We start from the raw sequence: 14330 nt of genomic DNA on the forward strand, positions 1-14330 counted from the left end.
TGTTTGTTCAGGGTTAAAGGACCTGATGTCCCTGATCATCATCATCATCATCATCATTTTGTAGTGCTTTTCTAGATCTTATTCAATTAAGCAATAAGGGCCCCATCTACTAAAACACTTACTTCTGGGTGTGGTGCTTACCTCTGAGAGTACAACAGTCCTATTGATTTCACTGCGATTAGTGATACTAATAAGCGCTGCACCGGGTAATAAGGGTTTGCAAAATCTGGCCTCAAGACATGACTGTGTTACTGCACAAAACTGCATTTAAGCACAGTTGAGGATAGTCAAGGCTAAAGGTTTCCGCCCACGCATTGCCATGCAATAATACATACTTTGTCTAGCCTTTTTGATATGTTGTTTGTTTTTTCAATACATAGAAGAAATAACTACTTGCAATAGCTATTTTTCCCCCTCAGAGGAAGGTTGAGGAAGAAGAAATGAAGAGAATAAGATTGAGAGTGTCTGTGTAGGAGGGAATAGGATATTTTCTATGATTTATCTCCATATTCATTTCACTTAAAATTAGGGCTGTCAATTAATCGCAGTTAACTTACGCGATTAACTCATAAAAATTAATCACGATTAAAAATTTTTTTAAATGCGAACAGCATGCTGGGAATAATTAAGAAAGGGATGGATAATAGGACAGAAAACATCATGCCTCTATATAAGTCCATGGTACGCCCACATATTGAATACTGTGTGCAAATGTGGTCACCCCATCTCAAAAAAGATATATTGGAATTGGAAAAGGTTCAGAAAATGCAACAACAATGATTGGGGTATGGAATGGCTTCCATTTGAGGACAGATTAATAACACTGGGACTATTCAGCTTGGAAAAGAGACGGCTAAGGGGAGATATGATTGAGGTCTATAAAATCATGACTGGTGTAGAGAAAGTAGATAAGTAAGTGTTGTTTACTACTTCTCATATCACAAGAACTAGGGGTCACCAAATGAAATTAATAGGCAGCAGGTTTAAAACAAATAAAAGGAAGTATTTCTTCACACAACACACAGTCAACCTGTGGAACTCCTTGCCAGAAGATATTGTGAAGGCCAAGACCAAAACAGGGTTCAAAAAAGAACTAGATAAGTTAATGGAGGATAGGTCCATCAATGGCTATTAGCCAGGATGGGCAGGAACGGTGTCCCTAGCCTCTATTTGCCAGAAGCTGGGAATGAGCGACAGGGGATGGATCACTTGATGATTACCTGTTCTGTTCATTCCCTCAGGGGCACCTGGCACTGGCCACTGTTGGATTGGCTAGATGGACCTTTGGGGGGATTTGATAGCTGCTTTCAACTACCTGAAAGGGGGTTCCAAAGAGGATGGATCTAGACTGTTCTCAGTGGTAGCAGATGACACAATGAGGAGTAATGGTTTCAAGTTGCAGTGGAGAAGGTTTAGGTTGGATATTAGGAAAAACTTTTTCACTAGGAGGGTGGTGAAACACTGGAACGCGTTACCTAGGGAGGTGGTGGAATCTCCTTCGTTAGAAGTTTTTAAAGTCAGGCTTGACAAAGCCCTGGCTGGAATGATTTAGTTGGGGATTGGTCCTGCTTTGAGCAGGGGGTTGGACTAGATGACCTCCTGAGGTCCCTTCCAACCTTGATATTCTATGGTTCTATGATTCTATGACCCAGTAGGGCCATTCTTATGTTCTTATGATTAATCACCATTTTAATTGCATTGTTAAACAGTAGACTACCAATTGAAATTTATTAAATATTTTGGATGTTTTTCTACATTTTCAAATAAATTGATTTCCGTTACAACACAGAATACAAAGTGTACACTGCTCACTTTATATTATTTTGATTACAAATATTTGCACTGTAAAATTGATAAACAAAAGGAACAGTATTTTTAAATTAACCTCATACAAGTACTGTAGTGCAATCTCTTTATCGTGAAAGTGCAACTTACAAATGTAGATTTTTTTTGTTACATAACTGCACTCAAAAATAAAACAATGCAAAACTTTAGAGCCTACAAGTCCACTCAGTCCTACTTCTCGTTCAGCCAATCTCTAAGACAAACAAATTTGTTTATATTTACAGGAGATAATGCTGCCCACTTCTTATTTACAAAGTCACCAGAAAGTGAGAACAGGTGTTCACAGGGGACTTTTGTAGCCAGCATTGCACGCTATTTACGTGCCAGATATGCTAAACATTCGTATGCCACTTCATGCTTTGGCCACCATTCCAGAGGACATGCTTCCAAGCTCATGACACTCGTTAAAAAAATAATGCATTAATTAAATTTGTGACTGAACTCCTTGGGGGAGAATTGTATGTCTCTGGCTCTATTTTATCCGCATTCTGCCATATATTTCATGTTATAGTATGTTGTAGTATAGTATATTTCATGTTATAGGATGATGACTCAGCACATATTGTTCATTTTAAGAACACTTTCACTGAAGATTTGACAAAATGCAAAGAAGGTACTAATGTGAGATTTCTAAAGATAGCTACAGCACTCGACCCAAGGTTTAAGAATCTGAAGTGCCTTCCAAAATCTGAGAGGGATGAGGTGTCGCGCATGCTTTCAGAAGGCTTAAAAGAGCAACACTCCGATGAGGAAACTACAGAACCCGAACCACCAAAAAAGAAAATCAGCCTTCTGCTGGTGGCATCTAACTCAGATAATGAAAATGAACATGCGTCGGTCCACACTGCTTTGGATTGTTATCGAGCAGAACCCGTCATCAGCATGGATGCATGTCCTCTGGAATGGTGGTTGAAGTGTGACGGGACATATGAATCTTTAGCGCATCTGGCATGTAAATATCTTACGACGCCAGTTACAACAGTGCCATGAGAACACCTGTTCTCACTTTCAGGTGACATTTTGAACAAGAAGCAGGCAGCATTATTTCCTGCAAATGTAAACAAACTTGTCTGTCTGAACGATCGGCTGAACAAGAAATATGACTCAGTGGACTTGTAGGCTCTAAATTTTACATTGTTTTATTTTTGAATGCAGTTATTTTTTTGTACGTAATTCTACATTTGTAAGTTCAACTTTCATGATAAAGAGATTGCACTACAGTACTTGTATTATGTAAGCTGAAAAAGACAATTCTTTTGTTTTTTTTACAGTGCAAATACTTGTAATCAAAAATATAAAGTGAGCACTGTATACTTTGTATTCTGTTTTGTATTTAAATCAATATATTTTAAAATGTAGAACACATCCAAAAATATTTAAATAAATGGTATTCTATTATTGTTTAACATTGAGATTAATCGCAATTAATTTTTTTAATTGCATGATTAAGCATGATTAATTTTTTTAATCACTTGACAGCCCTACTTAAAAGCACTAACAATAGACCATAAAATTTCAGGGTGCTGGGAAAGATTGGAAACCTATGTGCTGGTGGGAAGATTTGGTGTGGCTTGGGAAAATACCAACTGTTCATATCTGCCAGAAACATGCTCATAATGAATTCAGAGGTAGTAAAACTCAGTTTATAATATTTAGAAATGGTATACTGTGCTTTATACACTCAAAGCACTAGACAAACTTTAAGGCCTGACTGCCTCTGCAGGGATCAGCATGGATTAGAGTTAAGGTTGCCACTGTCCAGGTTTTCCCAGGATCATCCCTTTTTTGAGGTAGCTGTCTGGGAAATCTGGAAGAGTGCTCAGTACACATTGCAAACATTTCAGTTTCATAAACTCAGGATCATCGGGCTGTCCTCATTTTTTGTACTTCAGAAGTGGCAACTCTAACTGGACCCTAACTAAATAATCCTTGCAACACCTGTGATGTAGATGAGTATGATCATCTCCACTGTACACATGGAATAGCCCAGGCAGAGAGGGGAAGAGACTTATTCAGAGTCACACACTGAGTCAGTGCCGAAATGGTTAGAACTCACTATTGCCCCGCTTGTAGTAGGTCTATATTTAGTCTACTACTATACCACACTGAGCCTCAGGTGACTAGTGAAGTAGAATGAAAACCTCAGATTGTTGTAATGCACTACAAGGTGCAAACTGCTACAGCAGCTGTAGTAAAAATCTCTCTTTGTACTGTGAAACTGTCCTGTAGTCCAAATGACTTCCCCATAAGCAAGTTCCAGGATACTACCCTATTCCTAAACACTACAAAATAGTTTCCCCATATCCCCCAAGATTTGTTTTTTATAAGACTGGTTTCTTTTCAAGGCTCACCAACTTTAAATGGCCAGCCCCCTGAATTTGCATGTCTTAAAGATGAACTACAAGTCTAAAGTAAAATCTCAGTCAAGACCAGAAATGTGTGCTTAATTCTATTAAGCAAGCTGCAGGGAATCAATCAATCAGTACTAATTTACAAACTGAATTGATAACATTAAGGGGCTTTAAAAATTATTTTCTCCACTGTGACACATTCCTGGCACTTTTCAGGGCTCTAAAAATACCTTGGAATGTATCATTCAGTGACTTTTATGGCAACATGAATGGCAATGAGATATCTGGTATCAGTGATGTCACAAAAGGATACCCTCAACAAACCAGAATGTGCCAGTGGGATTTCACTAAGGAAGGAAGTAATTTCCAATCATAAAAGTTTCTTACTGTGCTAAATTCATCCCACTGCCTGGCTAGGGGAGGTGGGGCAACCACCACATATCTGGGATTAAGTCAATTTTCATTTTAGCTTTTTATTCCTTTAGCAGTTCACCTCTTCCTTAAAGAAATTATTTGGTGGAAGTTGTTGCATGCCTAAGACCTGGTCTTCACCTAAAACTTAGGTTAGCCTAGCTATGTAGCTCAGAGGTCGCAAAAATTCACCACCATGAGACTGAGAACTGGGAGGTGTGGAAAATGATGGTACTTACAGGCACTTATGTAATGATAGATGTCATTTAATAGTGTTGCCAACACATTAACCCCAGATTATGAACTGAATTATCCAACAGCTCAATAGTTAAAAAGATTAATGGTGGGGAATCAAAAATGAAGAACTCAGATTCAGATAAAGAAAAAGTGACAAGGGCATAAATTCTAATAGAGTCCTGCTGCTGACTGGAGTATCTTGGAGACCTGACAAATGCATGTGACATCACAACAGACTGATATTTGCAGAGTCCACATTGTGTAAGATCAAACATCTGTAAACCGGTGTGGAGTTGTTTCATTTTCTTGAATATGGATCTGTGAGTTCTTGATCTGTCTAATGCCATGTGGGTAGCTATTTTCAAGAGCTAAATTAGCAGACTCACTCACCAGAGCAGATTTTTTTTCTTGAAAATCTGTACGCCAGACTGTTTAACACTGTATGAATTATAGCACACAAATATCCCTTTATGGCCTTGGTGTTTGATCTAAAGGTAAAATCTTGCCTATCTCATTCATGCCAGTAAGACAAGTAGGGTGACCAGACGCCCCGATATTAGGGGCTTTGTCTTATATAGGCAACCTGTTTTCCTCGACTCCCCCCGGTTCCGCTTTTTCGCACTTGCAATATGGTCACCCTAAAGACAAGTATTTTGTATATAAGTTTTAAACCTTAAGTGCATCCTGCACAGAATCAACTGACAATGATAGCATATGTTGTACTGACAACATAGGTAACTAGTTCTTACTCTTTGTCCTCTTCTACCATATGCCAATTTGTCTTAAATTTTTATTCTGGGCTGCAATAGAGGAGTTAAAAAACATATTTCCTAGCTATAATCCAACCTCTGTGAAAAAATATTATTCATCAGTAATTACAAGGAGGGAATATATATATATATATATATATATATATATATAATATATTTCCATTATTTCAGTAATGTGGCATGATTAAAAGATGCTATCCCCCTGAAAGTCCTTTACAAATGTAAAATAAATGTATATCCTCTACTGGGGTTACTTGGTCTTTCTTTGTACATAATCTGTTTTTGCTTGGTATCCTTAAAGGACAATTCATACCAAATGGGTAATATTTAAAATGAGAAACACAGGTACATGCAAATGAGAAAGTGTAAAAGAACATAAAGTAGGGCTTCATTGCTTCAGTATAGCTTAAGGCATGAAAAGGAATTTTGCTAAAATTAGTTGTTGCATTCAGTGAAAGATACATCAGGCTGTAATCCTGCAAAGATCTATGCACATGTTTAACTTTAAGCATGTGAGAATCCCATTCCATTAAAATGTGCTCAATGGGGATTATTCAAATGATTCAAGTTAAGCATATGCTTGAGTCTTTGCAGGATTGGGCCTAAAGTTTCAAACATATAAACATTACCCTAAAATTATAGTCTCAAATAATAATAATATTCTTAATTCTTATCTGGCTAAAATTATTTAAAGTTATTTTGCATAAGACAGAAGTGCAGAGAAATATAGCTTGCTTGCAGTCGAATATTTAAAGAGCCCTGTCACTACAAAAGTTATAAGTATGCAGCCTGCTACACCTTTTAGAACATACTGTGACAGAAGTAGACTGCTTTGTAATTTATTAAACACTGTATGTTGACCTGGGGGTTGTTGGGATATTTACTGTATAACTGTATTGGGTTAAATATTGAAATGTTTACTGTATAACATGTAAAAAGAAAAGGAGTCCTTGTGGCACCTTAGAGACTAACCAATTTATTTGAGCATAAGCTTTCGTGAGCTACAGCTCACTTCATCGGATGCATACTGTGGAAAGTACAGAAGACGTTTTTATACACACAAACCATGAAAAAATGGGTGATTATCACTACAAAAGGTTTTCTCTCCCCCCACCCCACTCTCCTGCTGGTAATAGCTTATGTAAAGTGATCACTCTTGTTTGTGGGAGGGCGGAGGGTGAGAAAACCTGGATTTGTGCTGGAAATGGCCCAACTTGATGATCACTTTAGATAAGCTATTACCAGCAGGAGAGTGGGGTGGGAGGAGGCATTGTTTCATGGTGTCTGTGTATAAAATGTCTTGTGCGATTTCCACAGCATGCATCCGATGAAGTGAGCTGTAGCTCACGAAAGCTCATGCTCAAATAAATTGGTTAGTCTCTAAGGTGCCACAAGTCCTCCTTTTCTTTTTGAGTTTACTTTATAAATTATTTTTTGTTAGTTAACAACATATTCATGATGCTGTAATCTAGCCTGGTTGAATTCTCTGTCACAGCAAGTGGTCCCCGGTCTCTGTGTGGGAGACAGCCTAAGAGCCACAGAAAATGTGGCACTGAATAACTGAATGTGGCAGGATGCATGGCAACTTGAAACCTCCCACTGATGCTTAGCTTTTTATAGCACAGGGCTGATCTCCAAACTGTGGATCCCACAGGATTTATATGGATCACTGAGGACTGGCCTAAGGCTAAGATCATTGATGCAGAAGCCTTCTGCCTCAGCACTTGCTCTGGGGCTCTGGTGCCCTTCTGACAGCAGGCTCCAAAGGAGCATATACTAAGGCTTCCCTTGGCCATGGCTGCTACTGAGATTTTCTTAAAGAGAGGCTCTTGATCTGTATTACCTTTCCTGGTCAAACTTCACAGGGCCTACAGGGGTATGATGTGCTCCCTGACCCCCACCCACATCCCTACCAACAGCGCACCCTGCCCACTTTCCCCATACAGATCTCCTGCCCACTTTCTCCATACAGATCCCTGGGAGGCTGGTACAATGGAGGTGTGAGCAGAGTCCCCGCTGTGTATGTACTGGGGGAAATGATCTGGCTATGTGTTAGTCACATCAAGGCCAAGGCAAAGTTTGGGACTGGCTAAGAACTCCCCAACAGTCCTACTGCATCTGAAGAGATGAATGGTGGGGAACGAATAATTGCTGTTAAAGAGGATATTTAGTACTATAAAAGGGAAAGAGAATCTAAAATCGGAACCTTTCTTTGCATACTGAAGTTAAATGCCCCTCCAGTAAAAATTGATTTTTCCATATGTTACACACTGATATTCTAACAGGAGAATGCAGGCCATGCACAATGAGTATTAAAACACTTTACAGACTGTTATACAGCTTTTCTGTTTAGGTCTATCTACATGCATGGAAGAGATGCGGCTAAAGTAGTATGAAAGAATGAGAGTTTAAAATAAACAAACTGGAATCTGAAATATTTGTGAACATCAGGTTTCTTCCTTTTATTGTCATTGTTTTAATTTTGCCAGGATGTAATAGTTTAAACAAAACATAACTGGCTATGTACCAGCAATTTAAAGAGTGGGAGCTACTGAAAGTTCTATTGCCCAAATTACCCTCTACCATCCAGGATGTCTTCTGAAACAAGAATTATTCTTTCCTAAATTTTCATCCCACTAGTTTAAAAAAAAAAAATCAAAAATTTCCATACCAAAATGTCAAGTTGTCTCAACCAACTACTACAAAGCATACATTTGGGGTTGTTTTGCATTTCAGACCATGAAAAGCTACCAAAAAAGGGGTATGTTTACCATTAAATAAACTGCCTTTGGATGATAGAGGAAGGAGAATATGAAATTTTAGTACTTCTTGGCATTGTGGGTTCTAAATCATAATTAAAACCAGTCAAGTGTATCAAATTGTAGTTTTAAACCAAAGCAATTTGTTTGTAATCCTTTGCTTCTTCAATGAACTTATTGTTTGGAAAGCCCACGCACAAGTACTGCGGATATTAATGTAAGGTATCTCATACTCACACCACATGTCAGCTAAAGCAGTTGTGTTATTTTTGATTCACACTTAGCATTTCTATACCTGCTTATAGCTGGGATCTGAGAACTTGCATCTTCACTAATATCCAGACCAGCAAAAAGAAGATTATTGGGCCCAACTCCTTGCTGGGGTTCCCCTTTCTTGAAATCAGATACTACTGACCAGCTCTCTCTGCCAGAACTGGAGCAGAAAAAAGAGAAACACTCACTACATGGGTTTTTACAAATATATTTGCTGTTATTTATCTCAAGATAACAAGAGTCTATCAACTTTGTATAGAACATTTTCAAAATATCCTCACATTCTTCCTGATAACTTTTGAAATTAGTACACTGACAGGATTAAATTCAGGTCTTGTTATCACCAGAGCAACTCCACTGAAGTCAATGCAAAAAACTGAGAGCAGAATTTAGCCCATACGCTTTACAGCATGTGAACTGGATTTCTGGATATTCATGAGAAACCTCACCAAAATTATAGTAGGCCAGATCAATCATTAACCCATCAAAAGCCACAGGAAGGTCATAGTTAAGCAGGAAATGTGATAGCCTTGTTCCCTACACATTGTCTCCTCTTGTGGGTAGGGTTTGGCAGGCAACAGAAGGACAAAACTCCACCCCTAAGAGGTCCTGAGATCTGTGGGTCTCTCAAAAAACACATAAGGTACAGGCCCTGTGAGAAACTTCCTAGGTCTCCTCTGTCCCCACACAGTGGCAAAGACCTATCTGAAGGCTGGCTGCAGTGACTTTTCACATCTGAATGGCTGGATTAAAAAATACTCTGAGGAAGTTTGCCGCAGAAGAATGAAAACTTGCAGGAACTGCAAGGACAACATTCCTCTCCAGGTCTGCTGGGAGATGATACTGCTGAGAACATTTCTGCACACACTTTCCTGCCTAGATACAGCTCCCAACCCCAAGGAGCTCTAACTCTGTGGAATTCATGTAGAGGGGCCCCCATGGGCTTTGATAAGTAGAAGGAAATGTTGCTATGCAGATAAACTCAGTTTCCTCCCTCAAATAGATTTATATTTGAGGGACAAGTGGCATTCAGCCGCCAGAGACTGAGCAAAAACAGATTTATGGCCATTTGAGCAGGTTTACTCTCTCAATTCATCCTCTCCATGACAAAAACTGGGAGGACAGGGAGTTGATGTGGCCCATACTGAACGTAGTTTAAAGAAAGCTGGAAATCATTTTGACAAGAGTTGGTTGAAAATTTTCAAATTTAAACAAACCAAGCCCCCCCCCCCCCAAATTTGAAATTATGTTTGCAAATTCCCTCCCCCTTCATTTTTTTTATAAATCTAAAAGCTGGTCAAATATATCAAGTTTCAAAATTTTGATTAAGTTTCAAATTTAAAAAAAATTGGGGGGAAATGTCATGAAAATTGTTTTGAAAATCCATTTATTTCCTCTGAACTCTTCGATGGAGTCCTGATGATTTACTGTGCTTGAACTTTTTGCATTGCTTCCAGCTATCTTCCTTAAGAATGCAACAATAACGTTAGCCTACAGCTCACTGCTGAACTATGCAGATATTTAAACTTTCTGATATATCAGCTGTTGCTCTTTAGAACATTTTCCACCTTAAGGACTCATTTGAGGATGTCAAACTCCTTTACAAATATCAGCGTTTTAAGCCTTCAGCACACATCTTAATAAAGTATTACCATCCCCATTTTACAGATGCAGAAAATGATGCGCAGAGAGGTTCAGTGCCTTGCCCAGGCTAACCCATTTGGGAGCTTGTCGACATTGTGGAGTAAAGTGCACTATGGGTATGTGATTTCTAAAACTAACATGTAGACCCTAATGGTGTGCATTAAAGTAGGACTGTTTCAAACAGCACTATGTTAAAGTGCACTAGGGAAACTTTAGTGCACACCAGCTCAGTCTGCATGGACCAATTAATGTACAACTCATCAGTGAACTTTAGAAACCGCACCCCCATAGTGTGCATTGCTGTACTGTGTAGACAAGCCTTGATCAGGGACTAGAACACATATTTCTCAGTCCCATGTTTTAATTACAATACCATCCTTCCACTAACCTTCTAATTTTGTTACATAATTGGTAATGGGTTGAAAGGGCCCACAGATAGATATTGTAGTCAGGTTTTGTATGTGTTTTTCTTAACCATGTATAAAGGCTGAAACTGTATCAATATAAAAGGTGCTTTTTGATAACTGAAAAGAGAAAATAAATTTCGCAATAATGCTTTGGAGCTGGGAATGAAGCAGCAGAGAGAGCAAGGAGGAACTACTACATGCTAAAGATCTTGGAAGTTAATTATGTTATAGATGTGGGTACAAACAGTTCTCCTCAATTGTAATGAGCATCACTAATAAAAAGGATGTGTGCGTGGAGATGCAGTTTCAAATATATACCCCTCATTTCACCAGTTTATAATACCCATAGGCTTTAAAAATGTGCTAGCTACCATGCTATCTCAAACATAGTGCCAGCCATCATTAATCCCCATCCTACCCAATTTCTTTCCCTCTCTGACCCTAAAATACACTGAGTTTTAGAAACAGGAAATTAAAGAGACAAGGCTGGAAGTGCCCACATAATACATCAAATGGTAACTTACAACACGTTTAAAATAATTTTTAAGAAATTTAAATTTTCATTAGTTATCCCAAGCAAGTGTACTGTATAATGATTACTCAAGCATAGACTGGCTAAGACACTGTATACACTAGGGAAAGAATCTGCGTAGCTGCATGTGGTATGTGTTAACCACAATAATAAACAGAGAGGAGAAACATGTGCCTTTGAAATTCTCCTCCGCCTCAAGTTTACATCACAACTTGGGTTAATTTTGCCAAACTAATGTAAATGACACATATGGGGCCTCACTGATTTTGAAGATGCATATAGACAGACACTTTGTGTGATATTAGGAACTAATCCAAGAAAGAACATGTTTTCATGTACAGACCTGGTCAATGATATTAAAGCGATTCCACATGGCAGAGACTCATTCATATATCGTTAGAAAGTGCAACACTTCATCAACTTAACTTTGTTAGCAAGAACAAAACTGGGAATTTGTCCCACAGGAACTATGTCTATTTATTTATCCAACAAATTTTTGATGGAAACTTTCTTATTAAAACCAGTTTTGACTGTTGATGTTTTTTCATGCTGCTTGCCAATTTTGCTATTTAAACGACACTCTGGGGCAGATATAGAGTGTGTTGTGGAGTTTTGTCACAGACTCTCTCATTCTTAACTCCCTCACATGAGTGCTTTGAATAACTTGTATAGTTATGGTCATGTGATTCTTTTTCTGTAAAATATTGTATGCACTGAATCCTGATAATCAATGGAATTCTAAAGCCTTCAACACAACAGCAGGCACAAGACAGCAGCCAAACAGATTTTAAAACTGGCCTCCCTTGGGTAAACCTTTTTGCTATAAAGCTGGTTCCCTTGGCTACCATCTTTGGAAGCCATCAGTGATAGCCTCAGGCTATGTCTACACTACGCACCTTTTAGCGACACAGCTGTGCTGCTACGGCCCTGCCACTAAAAGGCGTGCTGTTTGTTGGAGGGAGACAGCTCTCCCGCTGACAAAAAACTTCCACCCCAACAAGCGGTGTTAGCATTGTCAGCAGGAGAGCGCTCCTGCCCACAAAGCGCTGTTCACACCCGCGCTTTTCATCCACACAACTTTTGTCTTTCAGGGTGGTAGTTTTTTAACACCTCTGAACGACAAAAGTTTTGTCTTTCACTTGCCAGTGTACACAAAGCCTTAACGTCTGTGCTTGTGGGAGCTTACATCCAGCCTGCCGCATGACAATAGAGATTCGTTGTGTGCTCATTCCCAATTTGTATCATCACTTAAAAGAAGAAAGAGATGAACTAAATATCTTGGATAGTTTGAGACAGTATTGTTCTTACAGTGTTGGATTATTTTATTTGGCTCTTGATGAGTCAGGAACCAGTTCTGAGAAATTTGTGTTCGTAAGGGGGTTCCTGTTAAAACATATTTGCTACTACCTGACTTTTGTATAGTAACTCCAATTCACAGTCACCTTACTAACGTAATTATATGTTATAAGATATACTGATTACATTAAGAAGAATTTTTGCCAGTTTTCATTATTTCTGCAAGACTTCTTAAAATTAAATTGAATCATTTGCCTTGATATTATAACAAAGAACACAAAGGGCCAAGTTCTGATAGGCTCTGGAAACAGAGATAATAGCTCCCAGAATGAGTATACTAATACACTACAAAACCACCGTATTCTGGGTGAGATCAGCTGACTTGCAGCTCCCACATATATACTGATTTTCCTATGGTCTGTCAGTATCCACCTGTTATCTTTTGTTTTATACTTAGATTGTAAGCTCTTTTTTGTTCTGTGTTTATACAGGATCTAGTACAGTGGAGTCTTGGTCCATGACTGGGGGCTCCTAGGTGCTACAAGAATACAAATAAATAGTAATAATAAATGATAGTAATAGCCAGGGGGCTCTGAGTAGGGCAGGGCAGCCCCATATGTATATAAATTGAAATAAATTGATTGCTCCACCTGACCATCCACGATGTATGTTGCAGAGGACGTGCAGAGCAGCGTCTCTCTAAATCTTTCACAGATCAGACAGCCAAATTTTGTTCTGTCAAAAAACATGTTGCATGTTTGGTAGAGATTGGAAGTGGTTACATTTATAACACTATACGACTGTGAAAAGAATGAAAATATAACGTAAATGTATAAGTATGAAAATAATTATTTTTATCTCTAATGTTTAATGATAATCATTGTTTCCAGTGTTTTGTTGTGTCTTCTCACCCATCACCTTTTTAAACATAATTTTGGTTAAAACTTTAAAAATGTAAAAAAGCTGCTGAGAGAGAGAGAGAGAGACAGACAGACAGACAGACAGACAGAGAAGGAAGCTATTGTTGGTGGGGAAAGAGGAAAGTCTATGTGCATATTATAGGATTTAATTACTCCTCGAGAAGAATGCACTCAAATGGTGGCTACTTTATCTTATTGAAGAAGTATCCGTGTAAATACAATTGCAAAAATCCTACCCACACACCAGTAAATAATTCCTGCCACTCCTTGTGAATGGTAGGTATCGTTTGCATCCTGAGTCATGCTTATGATTTGGAAAGAATGCAACCCTGTTGAAATCACGCTGGCATTAAACAGTCTCCCCATTGTAGCAGCTGAAAACGTTACTTACATCAGAAAAGTAGAATTCAAATTCTCCTTAGATGGTGTCAGTGTCTCAGGGGAAAGCAGTCTCCCTGTGTTATTTAATGAAGTCCAGGTTCTGTTACCCTCTGCCATCCTTAATCATACCACATAGTACTTAACTCCTTGAGAAGTCCATTGACTCCACTGTGATTATTCAGAGAGTAAAGTACTACTCAATGTGAGTAAGGGTGGCAGAATCTATCCCTAAATTATGGCCTTTCTAAAACCTATATTATACACATACTAACCACTGTACTTAGCCATATTTTAGCACCTAAAAGACATTGCTCAGTATTTTTGTGCCCCAGGAAAGGTTTTATTAGCATGAACAAAGGAGATTTAGATGAACAGTTATTATGGTAGCTAGAGAGTACTAATTTACAATGATGTATTTAAAAAAGAAAGATAATTTTAGTTAATATTAATATCCTTTGCTTTTTGATATGCTATTTTGCAGACCATCTCATTGTCCATGAGTAA

At 38.4% G+C, this 14330-nt stretch overlaps 1 protein-coding gene across 3 annotated transcripts in view; it reads right to left on the bottom strand.

Annotated features, from left to right (window-relative positions):
- Positions 1-14330, bottom strand: part of TACC2 (transforming acidic coiled-coil containing protein 2) — a 181944-nt gene that overhangs the window by 147213 nt on the left and 20401 nt on the right. The gene's annotated exons all lie outside the window — the stretch shown is intronic.

This window comes from Chelonia mydas, chromosome 7 (genome assembly GCF_015237465.2).
Source record: "Chelonia mydas isolate rCheMyd1 chromosome 7, rCheMyd1.pri.v2, whole genome shotgun sequence".
Lineage (NCBI taxonomy): Eukaryota > Metazoa > Chordata > Testudines > Cheloniidae > Chelonia > Chelonia mydas.